At 38.3% G+C, this 16,936-nt stretch overlaps 2 long non-coding RNA genes across 4 annotated transcripts in view; both read right to left on the bottom strand.

Moving 5' to 3' along the window:
- Positions 1–16,936, bottom strand: part of LOC129359580 (uncharacterized) — a 105,765-nt gene that overhangs the window by 28,407 nt on the left and 60,422 nt on the right. For all 3 annotated transcript variants that reach the window (XR_008605925.1, XR_008605927.1, XR_008605926.1), the window contains exon 4: positions 6,602–6,712. This is a non-coding gene — a long non-coding RNA (uncharacterized LOC129359580). The remainder of the gene's footprint in view (positions 1–6,601; positions 6,713–16,936) is intronic.
- LOC129359581 (uncharacterized) lies at positions 8,600–10,848 on the bottom strand. Its single transcript, XR_008605928.1, has 3 exons — positions 9,657–10,848; positions 9,420–9,475; positions 8,600–9,229 (listed from the first exon to the last, which is right to left on the bottom strand). It is a non-coding gene; the product is annotated as an uncharacterized LOC129359581 (long non-coding RNA).

Below are 16,936 nucleotides of genomic sequence, written 5' to 3'. Positions count from 1 at the left end.
TTTCCCAAAAACAACAGACTTCATTTTAAGAAGTCAATCAGACTAGAAAAAAGCAAAACTCTTACGAGGCTCACGTGTATAGAAGTACAAAAGAAAAATGCTGGTCGAAGTGATTTCAGTTTGTGGAGGAAATGAGATAAATTTTGATAACCACTGCAGACCAGCATAAAGCAATGTATGATGCCCTGATATTGAGAGCTTCCATTCAAATAATAAGGCTGTCTTTTGAAACATAAAAGTTTTTGTCAAAATGGATGACAACAGATCTAAAACAAAATCAGACACAAGCGCTCCGATTTTCTGCACCATGTATTTGCATAAGAACTTCATGCATTTGCGTGAAACAGCCTTCATGATGAACCTTGACAGGCTTTGCTGCTTTAACAATTGACAAAAGTCGAGTGTGTGCATACAAATGACATTCTGGTCAAAGATCAGAGGCAGTGAGACTAATTCGGTCCGGCCACTATTAGTGAAATGAATGAAATCTGATTGATTGATAAGTAGATACTTTGTCTTGCTGTCACTTTGGATGAGGCAAAAAAAAAACCTTCATCAGCATTAAGTAGCTTTAGGTGTACCTCAGACAACTTGTATAAATTGAGTGAGGATCAAAGGTGACGATAAAGAAAAAGTGCAGCAGATACATCACCGTCCCGACAAGCCATTTTCCACGCTACAACATTTTTCCATGTTTTTTTTTTCAAAATCTTAGTTGCATTTTGAAGCTTCAAGTTCTTTGGCCAAACATTTAAAAGAGTGCTTTCATCAATCATTTTCGTCAGCGAGACGTTGCTAGATTAGAAACTAGTATGATCATGAATTTGTTCCAAAAGACAGTTTGCAAAAGAGTGCTATTAGACTACTTGAGATTTGTATTAAAGCGCAGATGTTCTCTGGAAGGGAGCGGAAATCACAAATCATTTCAAACTGACTTACTGATCTTCTGTGATCAAATAAAGGAAAATAATCAATACCAGCCGTCCCTAGTGTTTTATATTTTGCTTGATAGGAACCAGACTTTCAGATCTTTTTTTTTTTTTAATAGTTCTACTGAAAAGCTGTGAAAATGTTATAAAGACCTATTTTACATTTATGTTTTAAGCTCGGCCCAATTGTCGCCACTTTAAGAGACGCAAGAGGATTTAAAGGGATGGAGATGTTTGTTAGTGTGATACCGATGAACTGTGCTTCAAAGATACAGAGTTTTAAAACATAGATTTTTATTAAACTGGCTCAAATGTCAGATTATTACTCTGCATCAGCAAATTTCTGATCTTTAATGACCCAAACCAGTTGCGTCATTATTAATAAATAAACAAAAATCCCGATTGATCCACGTCCAACGTGGGAAATCCTTGTTTCGGGATGTAAGTCATCTCTGCCTCTAGCAAGTATGAGGCAGTTTCTTAAATTTTCCTTAAAAGCATCAGAGCTATAAATTTTTTAAATCATTTGTGAAGAACCAGGCAATGGTGCAAGGTCATTTCTCTCTACCTGGTTGACCGCTGATGACCATTTGTCAGATTGAGATGATCTGTTTTCTGCTTGACGGGAACATCTGATCGGATTGTTCTGACTTGAAAAAGAGAGAAATGAAGGTGGAGATAGCATCGCACAGCCAAGGACGCAAGCCAGGGAGCTGGGACATTTAACACTAATTGGGATCTTTTTCTGCAAATATACACACACACACCCTCACACACGCATACACACACCCACGCACACAGCTGTCAAAACAAGGGAAAGAACAGAGGTACTCCAGCACACAACATTTTAGAGGGGAAAATTAACATTTGCGGCCTTTGTGCCTGGTTTGTGTGTAACTTTTTATTGCTCATCTTGTGGGGATATGAGTATGTTTACAAAGTTAAATTGTGAGGAAACCAGCCTCCTCTGGGGACAAACTGCAAGAACCAAAAACCCAACTCATTTAAGTTTGAGGGTTAAAAGTTGACGTGGAGAAAGTGTTCGGTTATGCTTCCAAACATCTTCCGAGGAGCAAATGTGAATGTTTTTTTTTTTGTTGAGAGTTTTCGAAGAGGATGGAAACTAATGTGTGTGTTCTTATAAGATTTCCCAGCTACACACGCTCTCATGCACAGACACCGAAGGGAATATAATTGAGTTGCATCCTGCAGGTCTGCGTTTAATTTCGTCTAAAATACTTTGCTCTGAAATGACCGGCCGCGCCATCGAGACTCACGTCTGCAGTCTGTATTATTTTGGTAAAAAGGACCATCTTGAATATTCCTCCCAGGCCAGAGCAGACACGTGTCTGAACAGCTGCCTCTACTTTCTATAATAACCCACCAGTCCAACAGCAGTAACAGCTGGCCACAGGTTGACACTATGCAGTGCTGTGCCCAGCAATCCCATATTCAGAAAAAAAAACAACAACTTTCCATTCGTCTCCTTTAAAATCGAAGTTCCTCTAACAACTTTTCCTCTAATTTGTTTTCAGTATTTCCCTTCCTTTGACCTATTTTGCAGCTCTGTTTTGAATCGAATGGCTTTCTAAAATGGGTGGGGAGAGAGCTGAAGCCCAGTGCAAAATGTCAGGGAAGATGATGCATCAGGGAAGATGATGTAAAGATGTAATCCTGAGCACTTTGGTAGCTCAGGTGAAAACAAAGTGCTTTACTAGTGGCACGTAATCTAAAAACGAAGACTTTATTAAACACGTCTAGCTTGGTGAGACTGGGAGTGCCTGTGGTCACCAATATTCGGGTCTTGCAACAGTTTTTTTCTCTGGATTAAAGCCTGAACTTTGACTGGGACACATGAATCGCTGATGTGAACCATTCCAGTATAGCTCCAGACATATACCGCCGCCACGTTAAACTCTGGGGATTTTCTCCTCAGGGTCAGGTGTTGAGTTATACCTTTTCTCTCTTCGAGTAAAATTCAAAATCAGTTTTATTTTTGATTTTATCTGACGAGAGCTCCGAACATGGAGAAGCAGCATTCTCCTTCTGCGAACCACAAATCTGGAACAAAACTTCCGGAAAATTGTAAACACAACCGAAACCCTGACTTCCTTTAAATCTAGACTGCAAACCCACCTTATTAGTGTTGCTCTAGCAACATCATAAATAAAAGCTGAGCAACATTTTGATGGGAAATGTCGACACTTGGCAAAATGTATTGCTTCAGTTGTTCACTCTGTATTCTACCATTATGTATTTTCGAACGATATCTGTATCTGTGTGATCGGGTATGATGCTGCTGAATGCACTAAATCAAATATTTACCTTGCTCATAAAACATTCTGAACTACTTGTTCCTTTTATTTTTTTTCTTCGCTCTAATGAGTTTACATTTGACCTTAGGCACACACACTTCTTAACTTACCAGCATACGCAGGTTAGAGGATAAAATGTGCCATATTTTAAATCCTGTCTGATGTTCCTAGAAGCATTAGGGAAAAAAACAAGCTGCTCTTATCGCAAGTTATCAACTGCATAATTGCGGTGAATTGATATTAATTAAGCCATAAGCCGGTTGTAACTTCTGAGTCGGGTTGCACGGGTCCAGACAGGTTTATGAGGGACATGTGAGCTATAACTCGGACCTTTGCTCCTCTGCAAGACCCGACTGTACGTCTTGTTTTATTAGCAGCCTGTCATTGGGTTTCTTGGTTTTGATTCTGTCGCCACTGTCTGCCCGAGTGTGAGGACTTCCTTAAATACCAACACCCAGGCAGTAAAGTAAAAGCTCCGGTGGCGACGCAAGCTGTTTTATTTTCTGTGACGCAATGACATATATTGACATTTTGGACTTTGATGTATGGATGAAATCCACTTCGGCTGATTACTCTCGGTTGCTGCGGCGCCCATTGCTGCCTGTCAAGGAAACCAGCTGACGTAAACAACAGCATACCAGAGGAGAGTGATGGGAGTATAAAGGTTTGTTGTTTTGGCTGGAGTTATGGCTTCCTCTAAAGTTTTTCTGGGATTTCGACTTTTAATTAGCGTGATTGCTAAATTAGAAATCAGAAATAAATTCCATCCTATTAATTCAATGTGTTTGAGCAGGAAGATGTAAAGAAGCGGGACATGAGTCTTGGAGAATTGGAGTACGACACAACTAGGACTAAACACCATCAGGTCTTTCAAATCAAGATGTTTTACAATTTCTAACAAAATAAGACAAATGCATAACACTTAAAATGTGTTTCTGACACTAAAAGAGCCTTTAGAGCCAATGATCTCTGAATCAGAAACGCAAAGTCATGAAGTGTCCTCTGGAATCATAATCTAAGCCTGTCAGATGCCGTAAAAGGAGAAAAAAGTGGCTTTTCTTACAAAAATTCTCGTTTTAACAGCAAAATATTGAATATATATGTGGCTATTTGTTGGAAACATAGAAAAATGGTGGAAAAATCTCCTTTCTCAAAGATTTGACCATGCAGCTATTTGGATCTGTGGGAAATTATTACAATTTTGGCATGAAGCAACGTAAACAACTGATGACACTTCTTTTTTTTTTAAGGATCTAATTCTCAGGTACTAATTGGGATGTAAATCTTTGTCATAATCGTGTCACACTGGTTCTGGAGACGTTTTCTTTTTTGCAACAGCTTCGTTGGTGGCCACTGTGTTATGCACTGCTGGCCGAGTTTAGCATGTCACGTGTACGGCAAGTCGTCCTCTGTAACTTTCTAAAGTATTCTCAGCTGCTGCTGGGCTCCGATTTTTCCTCAGCCTTTCACAGAATCAGAAAACTTAATTCATTCCTGGAGGCACCGTTGTGTTTACTGATCCAGACATGAAATAAATCTCAAAGGCTCAGGAGAAAAATGAGAAGAATAAAAACACACACAGTCTTATCAGGAGCAAGATTTGTTGACCCTTGCTCTAAAGGGTCGACAAACAAATAGCTGCCTGATGACTGAAGGGATAAAAGTGTGTGAAAACGAATTAGTTTGACGTTAGAAGGCATGCAGAGAAATTGCTCCTCTCGGTCATGTCTCCGTCTACTAATGACGCCTTTAGCTTTTTCGACTGAATGTCCCTTCCAGAGAAAGGTCAGATCATTCAAATGGACATCTATGATCTTTGAGCAGATTTTTTTACAATTCATGAGAAGACAGTTCTCATCTTTAATTGACAGCCCATCAAACCAGACTAAAAAAAAATTGAAAAAAAGACACTCTCAATAAAGGAAAGATTAAAAAAATACATCAAATATATATATATTTAAAAACCTAAGCGAGTTTAGTCTTGACAGCAGGTAGATTATTTTCTGTCCACTTTTGACCACAGTATCACACGGACATTCAGTGGACAGACTGTGTGACCTGTGATACGCTCTTTCACTACTCAGAGATTTTCATCTGGTCCCAGATGATAATTCTCATCATGAAGTGAAAGTGGATGTCAAAGAAACTCTGCTGCAGATTTCTTTCCGGTGTTCGGTGTTATATGGTGCATACACAAATAAACAATGACGCCCATAACAAAACCGCACGGAATAAGACCGTGTGAAATAAACAAAGAGCTGCTGATCAAAGTGGCTCCCAAAAATAGGAAAAACGGAGAGAATTTCACTTGTGTTTTTAATCTGGTTACCTGCTAACGACAAATCGTGCATTTCAGCAGCGCAGTGATTCTACATGACAACTGAAAGCTGCAACATCGGCAAATTGGACTTTTGTGGCGAGCGAAAATAACACAAAGCTGGGCACCAATCTCACTCATAGCACAATTTGAAAACAAACAACGCTTTCTCACACACACCGACACAGCTTGTGCACAAAACTACTGATTAATGCACAGCTTTGTGCACTAAAAAGCTCTGGAGGCTAATATTATTATGCATGTTTTAAGTCTGAATGAACAAAAAAGTCTTGTGATAACTTCCTTTTTGCTACAATTTCCCCGGATGCTACTCACTGTCTCCATAAATTTCTTAATCACTTTTAAGTTGTATTAATGCTAACTGTTCACAACAACTGATTTTACCCTGTCGCCAAACGTTATACCTTGAAATATGTAATACGTCAGCTGAAATGTGAAGCAAGCTGCAATATTAAGCGTACTGGAAAGAGAGTGTGCTGCAGGTGGAGAGTCGGGCTCCGTCACTTTTGCCAGCAATAGAATCTCTTACATATTTGTATTGCTCCCACTTTTATTTGCACATTGTTTGGAAACGTGGCCAACATGAACTGCAGGGCTTCGTTCACTTCCTCCGCTGTCAAACTACAACCATGGCAGCCTACAGTATAAAAAAAAAAAAAGACAGTACAAAAATGAATAAATCAGCGTCATTGTTCACAGCTCCTCCTTCTGTTTGGCCTGGATGAAATGCATCCTGGGAAAACTGAGCTGAAGGGAGACGAGAATCCAGTGGAAACGCGCAGGAAGGCAACCGCCAGGCTAGCATGACTCATTCCTGTCTAAAAAGTGAACCTGAATGAAATGACATCCAGAGGATCATGTCATGAAATTTGTTTGAAAAAAATAATAAAATAAAGGCACACAAGTCAACAAACTCCAAAACGATGGAAATATGCCAGACGTATTACCAATCAAACCCGCCTGGCATCAAGACACTGACCGGTCTGGTAGTACAGTAATTCAGAGATATAAACTCCTACCTGATAAGCTCAGACGAGGTGGTTTCCCCAGCTCTCGTCAAGATGGGCGAAGGCAGTGGAAACAAGCCTTGAAGAGCTGCGGTGAAACTGCCTCCTCATCGTGTCTCTGCCCTGCAAAAGAGATGACAAAAGAAAAAGAAAAATCCCCTCTTAGACAATAATCTGAACAAAACGGGAAACCTGGAAACATCCATTGTTCAAATTAACTTCCTGCGGTAATCTGGAGGCAAACTGATTCCATAACTATTAAAAACAAGTGAAACAGTCTGGTTTTAGTTTCGTGAATTGAATCAAAAACACTTCTAAACTTCATGACATTCATATTCAGGTGTTCAGTTTAAACTTTTATGAAATTAAATGTGTTTTACTTTGCTCTGTTTGTTCATTTTTTTTCCTTTCATAAATACAGTCCAATACAATTATTGAAATTGAAAATTGGAGAAAAATCAAGACATTTTTCTGTCAAAAAAAAACCTCAGCCAAAACGTTACATGTTATCATTCTGACACTGATATTTCAGCTGACTCATAAATGTATTAATGGTGCAAAGCCTATGAGGAAGAACGCACACACAGCAACATTTTTGAGAAATCCCCATTTCTATTGAGAATGAACTGCAGCTGCTCTCCTCACAATATCGAGCGAATGCCTGAGAACGATGCTCAGGAGTCACTCGCTGGCGTAAATAATGTGGCAATGGCGTCTCCTTTTCTTTTTTTTTCTCAACAAATACCAACATGCCCTCGTCTCAGGGATCTAACATGTCTCACATGTTAACCACCGAAAGACTCTGGATGACTACACCTTGTTTCATAAAGCTTGAAAAGTAATTATTCTAACGGAACGATTATTTACGCAGCATGTGCCGCGTTTGGACGAAAAAGAAATTCAAAAAAGTTTCTTCTGCTCTTCAAAAAAGTTAAAAGGTGAAATGAAGACAAGCCTGAATGTTTGAAGCAAAAATAATAATAATAATAATAATAATAATAATAATAATAATAATAATAATAATAATAATAATACATGAAATCAAAAAATCAGAGTCATATGGGATTTACATATCAAATTAATATGAAAATAAGGTTGCACTGTAAAAAGCAAACTATAGAATTTACCCTAAAAAAGTGAGGTAACAATTTGCACTGTCCCCGTTAAGGTATATTCAGTTAAATATATTGAGTATTAAGTAATTAACTTAGACATGTAAGAAAATACTTTAAAAAGTTGGGTAAAATGTACCTCATATTTATGGTTAAATTCAACAGGTATTTATTCAGTTAAAATAGGTAAATATTTGTCTTGTTTGCTAGTAAATCTTAGCTGAAAATTAAGAGTTAAAGTTAACTGAAATCAGAGTTACCTTTACTTATTCAGGTAAGTTAAAATGCAGCCACAAATAATAGATCGAGATGATACACTTTTACAATTATTTTATTCTAAGAATTCATCCAAAAAGTACAACAGAAATAAGTACAACACAGCAGTGTCAAGCAAAATTACAAATACTTAAACCGCAGTATAACATCTTCAAATATTTTTTCAGTAATGTAGGACTATAAAACATGTCAGACATCCAATCTCAGAAAGAGTACATCAGAGAAAAGTAGTATTCAGGAGAACAGAAAATTAAAGGAGAAATGAGGTGCAAGGGATAACCTATGCATTGTAAGTCTTACTTGTTTCTTCAGCCTCACACAACAGTGACTGAGAAAATCTGCGGATGTGCAGGTGTATTTATACACAACAAATAACTGAACTGCCTTGTTTATATGCAGCAATAACACTACATTAACAAAAAAATGAATAAAGTGCAGTACAACAGCTTCACACAACATTTCAAAACCCGTTTTATAATGCACTAAGCTAACGGCTTCATATGTTCTTTCTGAATAAGTATCTAATGCAAACAAAACTTTCAGAGGCCCCTCATTCTATTTGAAAAGCCACAAAACTCACACACAAACAGTAAGAGATTTTTTCTGCGTGTGTACATGTGGATGAAAACAGATCAGAAAATCAACAGTCTTCAGTTAATATAGTTGCACTCATTCAGGTAGAATGACAATAACAGAAACAACGAAATTGGGAAAGAGGTGATTTTTAAATTTGTCAGAATTCAGTCAGTGTTAATGACCAGACTGTCCAGTTTACATTGTTTTTCCATTTTCAGAAATCAGAGAACAATGGAGTGGGCTGAGAGAGGCTGCAACGTACTTATGTATCCACATATATGTCTGTGTCTGTGTGTGGAGCAGAGGACAGAACAGAACACTAATAAAAAAAAGCTATACTACCTTAAAACTCTGTCCAGACAAAAGATCCTCTTGGAACAAGACGGAAAATGTATGCCTTGAGCTTGTTCTTCAGACTGTGGACCTTCTTCAGTAGTTTTGCCCCATCAATTTCCAAAAAAAGTTTTTGAAAAGCTTCAAATGTGTTCTTGAGCTGCTTTGGATAGTCCAGGTTCAGGGCAAATATGAGTCCCATCAGCAGTACACATGCCTTTGTTCGGCTTCCACATCCTTCCATCACTTGGTTTCCCTCAATCACAATCTGATGGATCCTCCTCAGCCATGATGTGTGCATCACGATCACCTTCATTGTTTTGTCTGTGTGGTCCTCACATTCCTATATGTTAAAAATAATCAAAAAAGATACACATTTAAAATTTTATTGAAGATGCTTTTTCCATACATTTCAACATATCTAAAGGAGAGCAGAGGGTAGTGATCAGAAGATAGAAAGACAAGATGAAAGAAGGAAAAGGAGTGAAGAGGGATCCCTTGAGTTAATCGATCATCTGTTTTCAAGGACATACCTGTAGTTAATGAGGCAGCAGACAACTGTATCCCTTTTTTCCTCAATGCTCTGTGGCTGTAGGGAGATACAATTTAGTGAAAAGACTGTTAGTGGAGAGTGGGGAGAGATTTACACACACTAAGTTGGTAAGGAGCTCAACTTTGTGCACAACAAAGCAATTCTTTACAAATTATTTCCATTTTTAATTTAAGTATATCAATAATGACATATTTCTGAAAAAAAAAAATTAACATACGTCATTTAAAGTGTCCAGCAGAAGGTGCATCTTTGAACCAGCAGCCCCTCGTTTAGCAGCATAAGCTGCAGAAGACCTGGTGTGTTCTCATCAAGCTTTAGCATGAATGTCTCCTCCAAGGAAACTGTCGATAAGTCTGAACTCTTCCTTGATCTAGGACATAAAAGGACAAAAATCAAATTTTAAATGAAAAACCAGATCTCATGGTCTTCACATGAATGTTTCTTGATGGGAAGAAAAATTATAAAACTATGAGAAGTAACGCTAAACTTTCACAACATAGACACACGTACGCAGACATGCAGGTGAACTGGAGAGAAAATCATGTTGTTTTTAAACAGACCGCGGCGGAGAGCGACTCCAGCAGCCATGTTAGCTAACAGGTCAACAATATAAAACACGGCAGGCATTTCATATGTTGGCGACATATTACTATTAGTATTTTAAGACGGAACTTCTCATGTGCGGCGAAAATACACTAATGAATTGTTCAGCAAATTATTTGTGCCTGTGTCTCGGTGCAGCGTGACGTGGGAGCAGAGACCTGCAGATACTTAACGACCGTTATAACTTAACCACACCGGCAAAAGTTCAGCTTTAGCGTTAGACTAGTTTCTAACCTTAAAACCAGCGGTAACAAACAGTCATGCATGCTGGCTAATCTCAAAAGCACCGCGAACAAATTAAAACTACCTGTTGTTGTCCAGACAGTTAACGGCCATGTTGGCGCCATGGAAAAATTCAAATTTTGATGTACAGTATTGGCATGTTACAGAGATGCACATCGAATATAAGTGAAGTATCTAATCATTTGTAATTTTAGAATTTGCATTCGTGCTATCATTCACAGAACAACTATATTAATATCTTACCTTCAGCTCCCGGTTCGATGGCAGAGAGGATGCAGAGTTCCTTGTCCCGCTTCTCTTTCAAAAACGCGGTCTGACGCATGCGCAACTTTGGAGCACCGGACTTAAGAATGGGGGGTAGATTTTACTGTAATTTCCTATCTAGTAGTTTTTAATGTTAACGAATGGGTAGCACATGTAGAAATTACCCAACATTTCTTCAATCATTGGCTACCTGAAAAAATACATTAAAATTTACCTCATTTTTATGGATCATATTTAACACTCGCAAAAATCACTTTTTTCAGTGTGGAGAAGAAATTATTTTATTAATGATGCAAAAGTTCACAGAACTTTCACTCATCATTTAGAAACGCAACCACACACACACACACACACAACACACACACACACACACACACCACACACACACACACCACACACCACACACACACACACACACACACACCACACACCCACACACACACACCCCCACACCCCACACACACACACCACATACACACACTTGTTTTTCAATTTTTTCATAACATTTTCAGGGTTTTTTTTGTTGTTGTTTGTTTGTTTTCAGGTCTCAGATTATCACTCACGATTTGCACATGTTTTGAGTTTTGTTTAACAGATAAGTCAGCGCCTGAAAAGTCGACCCACGCACTTAACGGATGGATGCATTATTTTGTGGGTTGAGCGCTGACAAGAAACGAAGCTCGTTTCTGTGTGACAGGAGAAAAGAGAGGGGAAAAAAAAGGCTTCCACTGTCTTCAATTCACTCGTTTTAATCAATACATCCCAGGCTACTTCCACCTTTATTTTTAATTAACATTAACAAGATGATAAATAGATATGATAGTAACATTCTTGTAGATTTCTACACGCTGAAAACTCACAATGAAATTTATCTGTTTAAGATATCTCTCTTTTTTACCAAAATTAATAACCACAACTCCATGCATGTTTCTTTCCCAAAAAATATGCAACTGGTCAAAAATATAATTTCTACATTTCCCTTCTGTTTTGTACTTTCTCTCCTCATTTCACTGGAAAAGTTGTCTAACGTTAACTTAGTCTTGAGATTTTTACACATCTGCACCGCTTATCTAAAGGAGCATCTCACACTTTTACAATCTGCACCGTAACCGTACAAAACGCAAAGCTCAGCTTAGGCTGAATCATTTAGTGTAAGCTGAACTTTATTTTATGCAAAATAAAAAATGAAACTAAAGCTCAGATAACTGATCTGCCAGGAGTTGCCACAAACAACGCAAACACATATTAAATATGGAACACATTGCAATTTGCCTACAACCAATTTTTTAAAAATTGCAACCTTCAATGACAAAATTGTAAACATTTCCTTAACTCCAAATAAAAAATCCAAACCTTTTCCATTTCAAATGGATATTGTCACAGCAGTCTTTCGCATGTTCAGAGTAATACAACAATATAGTTGTACTTATTTTATTGGGAACCTGTTCTCATCAACAAGCGTGGATTAGGTGTTAATATTGAACATTTTCTATCCACCTTGGACCGTGTGATTCCTAATAATCCATTAAATTGTGTTGAAAACGTCGAGGCTTGGATGGCAAAACATTTTTTTCGGATTCAATGAATCCAAAGAAGAGATTATTATATCCTGATCTAAAAGTACCTGAGCTAACTTGCTTGTAATTTTGCTTTCCTGAGGTCATTCATCAAACATCGCGTATCACATTCGGGCAGTAATGACTGACACGGGTTCAACGTTTTTGTCAAACAGATCAAATCTGTTTAGCAAAAAAAAAAAAAGTTTCCTCCACTTACGGCAAATAAAAATACTTCAGTCAGTTTTGTTGAGGCATGACTCGGAGAGAACAAAACACGCCTTCATCTCAGCCCGTCTCGACTGTTGCTATGAACTTCAGCCGGTGCCGGTCATGCATCCCTATCCCGTTATCAGCAGCTTCAAATCTCTGCTGATGTCTTTTAACTTGAAACACACAAGCATTCGCGTACTGTTTCTACGCCTCTTTTTAAGAAAAGCATGTTTTTTGAGTCAACACGCTCTTTGTCTCTGTTCTGTTTTATGAGTATTTTAATGTCTGTTTTGTTTCTTGGCTTTATCTCTTATTTATCGTATTTTTGTATGACGCTCTGGGAAAACTTGCTGGTTTTCAATTTTGCTTTACAAATAGACTGGATTAGGATTTGAATGCTGACCTGTCAGAACCGTTCAGTCGACACCTCACAACCATGGTCCCTGGAATTGAATTGTTTTATTTTTCTCCGTTGGACAGGAGGAAACAAAAGCAGAGAGCCAGCAGTGAAAAAACAAAAACTATTTAAAAAAAAGATGCAACATCTTTGTTTTAAGGATTAGACATCATCTATCCCTATGTTCGTACATTAAAATGTATTGCTTTGCATTGTTGTTCCTCTCATAATAACCAATTATAATCTAAAAAAATATATAATATAAAACAACTTCATTGACTATTGTAGTAAATAAACCTAAGTTGACGGTAAGATATAATGACTGACATTCATAGAGACAAGAACAGACAAATGAACTGTTAATTTACAGAATCTGAATTACTAAATTGTGTAGTTTTTTTGTGTTTCATAGACTTGACCTCAAAGTCCATAAAACGCACATTTAACTCGTCAAATGTTGCATCGGATCACCAGACCTCAGTGTTGTTTTTACATACTGTGTGATGCATCTGACTGATGGTAATCTGCTTATCTTCAGGTTTTATCACTGACCTTTCACAAGCAAATTATTGGAAGAGTGACACAAGAGCTTCTTCCTCGCAAGACCTGTTTTTGTACATAATTCTCAGTAGCGGCAAGCGCAGGTGAATCAGTGAAATCTTCCTTGAGAAGCACAGAACAGCTCAGTCTCGTGGCAATGAAATAGTTTTTATTGGGTTGATAGTTTTGTCATTTCGGTTTTTTGTTTTTTTTTTCCCCCTTCCACTAAGATAAACAGAAAAACAGCTCAAACAGCCAAAGCTAATAATATCCCCAGGAGAAAATTGTCATTAATTCACCATAAAGACGAGGTGTAGAGAAAAACATCCACCCTACTTGTGGTGCAAATTAGGCCTACGCACAAATTTTCATGAGATGAAAACTTCCCTTCTTTATACTTTTTGTTTATTTAACAAAATATATTATAGCACTGTAAAACTGTGACTTAATTTGTTCTAATCTACGACACAACAAGATAAGGCTTGATTGCAGATGGATTTACAGTGTGCCACGGTGGAACATTTGTTTCAAACGTGGTTAGGCCATGAGTGCTGCGGTCTTCAGCAACGAAGGTGTTTAGTTGCAATTAAGAAGCAATCATACAAATATCATTAAAGACATTTCCCAGCAGCGATGCAAATATCACTTCAGATGAAGCTACAACTCAAATGAATTTCATACTATTTGTCTCATTTGCTGCACATTTCTTTTAAATGGAGCATACAATAATAACTGTACGGTATCATTTCTCTTATCCTTACTGTATAGCCTTGTTTCTATTGTTCTCTCATTATGCTAGTTTGAACCTGCATGCTTCAAGTTTGGGTCAATAAATTTATCTTCTATTCTAAGCTTCTTCTATCTGCGTTATTATGATTCATAAGTAAAAAGGTAAAAAAAGCTTAATTTTCCCGTCTGTAGCTTCAGTAACAGACTAATTTCTATAACCAGAGAAGACCCTCCCTGTTGGTGACTGAGCAGAATATAATAAGGTGGAGCCAGCAGCCCAGAAAAAAGGAGACGAGGGGAACATAAGCATGCAACACTTCCTTAAACGGAGTTCAGTCAGGTGTTTTACGTTGTAGGGAAAAGCAAATTAAAATATGACGCAAACTATTTTGCTTAAGAACGGAGCATTCTGGTTTAGTTAAACACACAAGATTACCTTTTTGAAGTTAACAGCATGTCTATTTTTCCAATGAAGTAGAGGAAAAAGCATATAGTACTTTTTTCCACCTCGTCTGACTTTTAAAACTGCTTAAATTATTTGACTCCACAGTTTGTGATTTGCTTCCAAATGCTAAATTGCTATTGATAGAAAATCTTCTCCGGTCCTCTTTCCGAGCTAAAGTCGAGAAAAAGGTTGTCACTTTGTGATCGTTACTCTGGGTCCTTCATGCATCAAGTAATATCATCTGTTTCTGTTTTAATGGCACATCACTGCAAAAAGCTTGCAATATTTAATGTACAAGGGTCTCTAGGAATCAGGGTTAAAACAAATAATGTGTTAAACGTTAAGTTAAAACTATCAAAGTTGCAGCCTGTTGAACTAATGAAGCCAAGTTGGGGGCGTTGAGTCATTATGAATCCCATCACTTATCACAACAAAACATATCTAACACCTTATGATGAACATCTCACATCAACTGATAACCACAGAGGTGGAGGACAGGTGATTTGCAGAGATGGAGGTGAGGCCTTCTGTTCAAAACTTAATCATCAACACAATGAAGCACAAATCAAGGTTTAACTCAACCTGACTGATATTCCTTTTATCCATCTGGTCTAGACAAAATAATAATCTGTGTAAAAATACGCCAAAATCACGAAACGATGAAGCCAGAAAAACGATTACATCAATGTATTTCTACCAAAGTCAGTTATGCAAACTGCAGGACCCTATAGTGTTCTTGGTTGTTTGAACAATGTTTCCCAAGTCTAACACAGTCTTTTTGAGAAAAATAAAAAAAAGAAAAGAAAAGAAGCACAGGAAAACACATGAGCCACAGAGCTGGACAGAAGCATCTGGAAACATAATTTAATTGAAGGCAATTATGACGCTGCTTGTCTCTTAGTAACCATTTTCCCAGAGATTTTGCGTGCCTCCTCCCTCACTTTGTCACCTATGCCAGCAGGTCTTGAATGGCTCTCTTAGACCACCGTCAGGATGAAGCTCTAGCACTAGAGGATCTCAACGCTGTTCCCTTGGTAATGGCCTTAATACGAAGAGTTTTCGTCCTAATTAGCCTGAAAGGGGTTTTCCACATCCTGGTGAACCTTTTTTCTTCTTCTTCTTTTTTATGCACGACATTCTACTCGATCAAAGGTAAACATCAAAGCGTGGGTTATTCGGGGATATCAACTGAAACTGCGACGCTATAAAATCTGTATGAGTCACTGAGTCTGCTAGCATATCCTCCTCCTAAGTCAACATGATCCTGGTGCTTTTGATACGTGCACAGCACAGTCGAACCGGAGCTTGAAAAATGATTTCCTTCAGCCTGCCATCAATCACCACACTTAAGGAGGGGGTGCAATTTGGAGGTGTGCGCCCTTCTTTCCAGCTGAGGGCTCTGTGCCACCCAGAATCACAGATTCTTCTCAGGAAAGAGCCTCTTGTATGGTAGACAAGTTCCTGGCATGTGGATTGGTCATCAGCAGCTGCTGACAGAAAGACAGGAGCGGCTACAGTATAGCTCACCACCATGTGAATGTTCGTGAATGGATGCTTTGAATGGATGCTATTATCATATATACGTCACCACTGCCTCCACAATGCATCCCCATGTCTCGCAGCATATTGACCCCAATATGCTGCCATTATGACAACAAACAGTGTCACTATGGATGTTTTGCTTAAACTCAAACCAGTCAGAGTAGTATTGTCATCACTCCATATTGTGCATGCTAGGAAACCTACTGTGTCCTTAAGAGAGTCAGGATTATGCTGTGGAAAAGCCCTCAAAATCAGAAGATTGTTTAGCAATGACCTGCACGTGTCATTTCTAGCATGACTGTTCAAACTGCACATTTACCCATCAGCTCCTGTTGCAGCTACTCTTGTGACCATCTCTGCCTGAAAATGCCAACCTGCAAAGTTGTAAAACCATTATGATACACCTGTATGTGAGCCGCACAGCAACAGCAGCACGGGTGGGGAGGACACATCCTTTTCGACGGTAAACGAACTCTTGCTGGTGAGAAGAAGCCTCCTGTAAAAATAGCTGGTTGGCTGGTAAACAAACCGGCCTCAAAAAGGAAGTGAGAGGTTTAATATCAGTGAGAGGCTGAGGCAGCAGAGCACAGGGAAAATCCAGAATCGATATGTTTCAGTTCTCAGCATGGCCGACTGCAACATATTTACATTTCACTGAGGTTTGTATACAGTTCACCACACATGTCTACAACAGCAGACAACATAAGACAATAACAAAGAGGGAAGCTGAACGTATGGCCAATATTCACAGCAAATAAAGCAATGAATCCAGTTAGTGCAAACAGCTCTGGTATGAAGGTGATATTGTTGACATAACCTGATTCTTTCTCTCTCTTTTTTTTTTTTTGGTTAGTTGCCTTGAACTCCAAATTTGCCAGAGTTGGTCAAACATTTGAAAGGTTCAAAAGGAATCGAGTCAGAAACAGGAAATATTTCACTTACAAAAGTTCTGCTGATTCAACCCC

Source organism: Poeciliopsis prolifica, unplaced genomic scaffold (genome assembly GCF_027474105.1).
Source record: "Poeciliopsis prolifica strain line A6 unplaced genomic scaffold, Auburn_PproV2 SCAFFOLD005, whole genome shotgun sequence".
NCBI lineage: Eukaryota > Metazoa > Chordata > Actinopteri > Cyprinodontiformes > Poeciliidae > Poeciliopsis > Poeciliopsis prolifica.
Note: the sequence above shows the minus strand (reverse complement) of the source record. Positions and strands in the feature narration are given on the sequence as shown.